The sequence below is a fragment of the Loxodonta africana genome, chromosome 1, assembly GCF_030014295.1.
Source record: "Loxodonta africana isolate mLoxAfr1 chromosome 1, mLoxAfr1.hap2, whole genome shotgun sequence".
Taxonomy (NCBI): Eukaryota; Metazoa; Chordata; class Mammalia; order Proboscidea; family Elephantidae; genus Loxodonta; species Loxodonta africana.
Window position 1 is genome coordinate 89,171,224 of NC_087342.1, and position 5,401 is coordinate 89,176,624.

A 5,401-nucleotide genomic window follows, 5' to 3' on the forward strand; every position below is an offset into this window, starting at 1 on the left:
TTTTTTTTTTAAATGGAATATCATTTTCACTTGAAAGAAGGAATGACAGAGAAATTATCTTGGCTTTATTGAAATTTAATAATTAGCTAGCCTGTCAGTTTAAGGGAACCAACTGATTGTATTGTTGTCAATGATAAAATGTAACCTCCAAAGAGATTAGAATATTGGAAAACTTGTATCCACCACAAGTTGACAGCTTTCTGAAATTTACAAACTTTTCTGCTGGAATCAGTGGTAATACTATCAACTGTGACTTTCTGACATTTTGTAAAGAAATGTGTCAACCCCGGATGATCTGCACACTCAGTGACCTAATGTAATGCATCACTTTAAAAAGTCATGCATTAGTGCAAGATTCATTCAATGTGCAAGATGGCCCTATGAGTTTTAATGAACAGAATACAAAATATTCAATTATAGGATTTCCGATTGTAGCTAACCTTTAAGAAACTACTGCTTCGGTAGCTTTAGTGAAGTATCAAAGATGAACAGTCACAATTACTTGGAAACGCTATTAAAAATGCTCCTCCCTTTTCCAACTTCATATTTGTGTGACACTGGATTGTTTTGTGTACACCTCAGCGAAAATAATAGATTGAATGCAGAAACAGATACGAAAATCCAGAAGTCTTCTACTGACACACATAAGAAAGAGACATGCAAAGGTGTAAAATGATTCACTTTTCTCACTATATTATTTTGGAAAAAAATTTATTTTTCATGAAAATATACTATGTTAAAGTTTAATGGGTTATTATTTTAAATTAATTTAAAATTTTAACTCTGGTTCAATTGCTCGTATGGTTAGTATCAGTAGATGTAATCCACAAACAAAATCTCTTCGAGTCCCTCATTAATTTGTAAGAGTAACGGAAATTCTAAGGAGCCCTGGTGACTCAATAGTTAAGCTCTTGGCTGCTACCAAAGGTTTGTGGTTGAACACACCAGGCGCTCCGCAGAAGAAAAGACCTGCTGATCTGCTGCTCATTTAGAGATTACAGCCTAGGAAACCCTATGGGGCAGTTCTACTGTGTCATACAGGGCCGCTATGAATCCACTCCAGGGCACACAACATCAACAACGTAGAGATTCTGAAATTAACAAAAACTTGTGACTTAAGCAGGTCCTGGCCCAGGATTTACGAGACAGTGGAGTAAAGAAGGGTCGGTGCAGGAGGAGACAGGTCAGGGCAAAGTCCCAGTGCCCGGGCAGGCACTCAAGTCCGATGGCGGCGTCAGGGGTGGGGTGGCCTAGTTTTGGGGATTCCCCGTCTCCCCAGCGTTTCACTTCTTCTCACAACCTGTGTCAGCTCCTTCTGCCTGGACACACATGACGAAACCCCAGTTCTCACTCCAACGTGGTCTCCAATTACTGGAGCAGCCAATCACCGTCACTGCGGCTCCCATTTATAAGGTCGGTTCGGAGCAGCCTGGACGCAGTTCTCCGTAGAACCCCAGTACCGGGGTCATGGCGCCCCGGACCCTCCTCCTGCTGCTCTTGGGGGCCCTGGCCCTGACCCAGACCCGGGCGGGTGAGTGCGGGGTCGAGGGGGAAACGGCCTCTGCGGAGGGAGGAGCGAGGGGACCGCTCGGCGGGGACGCAGGACCCTCGGGGAAGCCGCCACCGCCCAGAGCCCCCACCCGCCCCTACACCCCGGCCCTGCTCCTCCCGCTGCCCCTTCTCGGCCCACGAGCCCCTCACCCCTCACCCCTCACCCCTCTCCCCACACCCCTCACCCCTCGCCCCTCTCCCCTCCCCGCCCCCATCGACCCCGGACCCGGGCCCGCGCGGGGAGGGAGGGGTCGGTGGTCTCAGCCGCTCCCCGCCCCCAGGCTCCCACTCCCTGAGGTATTTCGACACCGCCCTGTCCCGGCCTGGCCTCGGGAAGCCCCGCTTCATCGCTGTCGGCTATGTGGACGACACGCAGTTCGTGCGGTTCGACAGCGACGCCACGAACCCGAGGGTGGAGCCGCGGGTGCCGTGGATGGAGCGGGAGGGGCCGGAGTATTGGGACCGGGAGACACAGACCGTCAAGGGCAACGCACAGTTTTACAGAAGGAGCCTGCCGACCCTGCGCGGCTACTACAACCAGAGCGACGCCGGTGAGTGACGCCAGGCCCGGGTCGCAGGTCACGGGTCCCCTCGTCCCCACGGCCGCGTCGCCCCGAGTCCCCGGGTCCGAACCTCACCCCGAGGCCGCGGGACCCGCCCGGGAAGAGCCGCAGAGATTCGACCCGCTTTCGTTTTCAGTTTAGACCCGTTCGGGCTCTGACCAATGGCGGCCCGTGTGGGGTGGTGGGGGCGGGGCTGACGGCGGGGCTGACGGCGGGGGCGGGGTCAGGGTCTCACACCTTCCAGAGGATGTACGGCTGTCAAGTGGGGCCCGACGGGCGCCTCCTCCGCGGGTACACTCAGTACGCCTACGACGGCGCCGACTACATCGCCCTGAACGAGGACCTGAGCTCCTGGACCGCGGCGGACACGGCAGCTCAGATCACCCAGCGCAAGTGGGAGGCTGACAAGTATGCAGATCAGTTCAGGGCCTACGTGGAGGGCTTGTGTGTGGAGGGGCTCCGCAGATACCTGGAGAACGGGAAGGAGTCTCTGCAGCGCGCAGGTACGAGGAGCTGAGGCGCCTCCCCGAGCTCGCTTTGAGTTGGGACTGTGTCCACCCTTGTAGACTTTCAAAAGGAAAATGGAAGAGTTGCCAAAATACCACCCCTTTCTCTGGGTGTGGAGAGTGAGGAGTTAGCCCAGAGTTCCACATCCTGTACCACAGAGCAATCCTATAGGGTCGCTATGAGTCGGAATCGACTGGGCGGCAGTGGGTTTGTTTGTCTGGTGGTACCAGAGAGAGACTTGGCCAGAGGAGCCCTCCTTTCAGAGACTGTTAAGGGACCCACTCACTCTGGGGATAAGAAAGTAGGGGAGATAACTCCTGACTGATCAGAAGTTCCCTTTGATCCCGGAATTGACTTTGAGAACTACCAGGAACTTTTCCTCTCAAGTCTTGTTCTCTGCCACATACCCGATCAGTTTGGAGGTCTGATTCCAGCTTTTCTGAGTTGCTCAGCCTCCACTCAAGTCAGAACTAGAAATCCCTGTTCTCAGACACCTGGAGCTTCCTCCTCTGGGCTGCCTCACCCTGATTCTAGAACTTTCTGAGGAATAAGATTATCCCAGATTCCTGGTCCAGGCTGGTTTCTCACTCCCTCCCCTATGTCAATTGTGCTGTCCATTCTCAGGATGGTCACATGAGCACTGCTCAGGTAACCCATGGGAGGTGATGGTAAGTTCCTGAATTTTCTGACTCATTCCCTCAGACCCTCCCAAAGCACACATAACCCACCACCCCATCTCTGACCATGAGGCCACGCTGAGGTGCTGGGCCCTGGGCTTCTACCCTGCGGAGATCACCCTGACCTGGCAGCGGGACGGAGAGGGCCAGACCCAGGACATGGAGCTTGTGGAGACCAGGCCTGCAGGGGACGGAAACTTCCAGAAATGGGCAGCCGTGGTGGTGCCCTCTGGAGAGGAGCAGAGATACACGTGCCATGTGCAGCATGAGGGGCTGCCCAAGCCTCTCACCCTGAGATGGGGTAAGTGGGGGAGACAAAGATGTAGCCCCTTCTTGGGGAAGCAGGGGTCCTTGTGGGCACAGCAGCAGGGTTATGGCCTCTCACTTTCCCTTCCCTTTCCAGAGTCCCGCTCTCAGTCCCCTGCCATCATCACAGGAGTCATTGCTGCCCTGCTTCTCCTTGTGGTTGTTGTAGCTGTGCTGGCTGGAGCTGCGATCTGGAAGAAGATGAGCTCAGGTAGACGTAGGGGTGGGGCCTGAATTTTCTTGTACCACTGCAAGTTTCAAACCCCAGACAGGAGTTTGTCTGCCTTCTGCCTCTACTGTGAAGCACCATTCACACACTGCGCATACCCAGTCTGGGGCCTTTTGTGCTAACACTTATTCTTTTGTAAAGCACACGTGAACATGAAGACAGGTTTTTTCACCTTGATTCTGGTGATGGGGACCTGATCCCTGCAGTCACAGGTCAGAGGGGAAGGTCCCTGCTGAGGACAGAGCTCTAGGACGGTGATGGATCCAGTCCCAGCACATCTATTCTTGTTTACTGGTCCTGTCCTGGGTCTGTAGTCATGGTTCAGAGGTCCACAAATAGCTGACTCTTCAAGAACCTTATGGTTCTGACTCCTTTCAATCTCTCAAAGGACATTTTCTTCCCACAGGTGGAAAAGGACGGAAATATGCTCAGGCTGCAAGTATGTATTGAGGGATGTAATTCCCTGAAGCCCTTGGGATAGTGTAGACGGGACCCCATAGGGATCCCCACCCCATAATTCCTCCTTTAGTCTCACCTGCTCCTGTGGCCTCGGAGCAGATCCTGTTTTTGGTTTCTCCAGGCAGCAACAGTGCCCAGGGCTCTGATACGTCTCTGATGGCTTGAAAAGGTGAGACCCTGGGGGCCTCACGTGGGGGAGGAGTTGGAGCAGTGGGAACACAACTTGGCTATGAGTATTCTTTGTATTTGGACATTTTGAGCATGTGGTGGGCTATTCAGTATATCAACACTTAACAGTGACTGACCCAAATTTGTTTGTGATTTCTTTCTTCTGTAGCATGAGAGAGCTGCCTTGTGTGGGACTGAGTAATACAAGATTTGTTCACCCCCCCCCCCCACTTTGCAACTTCAAGAACGCCTGACTTCTCTTTCTGCAACTGGTATCTGAATGTGTCTGAGTTTCTGTCAGCATAATATAAGGACATAGGAGACTAGCCCCACCCACCAAATAGGACCCCCTCCCTACACTAACCTGTGTCTCTTCCCTGAGCAACATTCCTATTCCAGCATGGCAGAGCTGGGAGGTCTCCATCCCTGTTGTAACTTCCTGTTGCTCTGAAAGTCAGTGTCTCACTTCCCTTTTGAAAATGAGAGTCTGGATATTAATTTGTTTTTTCAAAATCTTGCAATGAAGTGTGGTTGATGGGTTAATTAAAGGAGAGGAAAATTCTAAAAATTTAAGAGGCAATAAAAAAAGTCTTGATAACCTTCCAGAATCCTGTGTTTGCTGTGTTGAGTCTGCTGCAGGCAGAACAAAAGAAGACCATGGAGTAGCTCAGCGTGGATGGGGCCTTTGCCCCTTTGATGCTCAGTACTTTGTGGGCTTTGACACGGTTACCTCTTAGCTGGGTCATCTTCACTGCCCTATTGTCCTTGTCCCCTTAGTAGAACCTTGTCCCACCAGGACCTGTGATCACAGGGACTCAGATATCACCTGGGCCTTGTCCTATCTCCAGGATGCTGGACAGCTAGGACTTTGTATGGCTAGTCAGCCTGGGTTCAGTCCTGGCCTAACCTTCAGCCATCATCATTGTATGGTCATTTTTGTG

General features: G+C 52.2%; 1 pseudogene; it reads left to right on the top strand.

Annotated features, from left to right (window-relative positions):
• The first annotated feature begins 1,447 nt into the window (after nucleotides 1-1,447).
• On the top strand, nucleotides 1,448-5,068 carry LOC100659386 (class I histocompatibility antigen, Gogo-B*0102 alpha chain-like; annotated as a pseudogene).
• The last annotated feature ends 333 nt before the right edge of the window (nucleotides 5,069-5,401 follow it).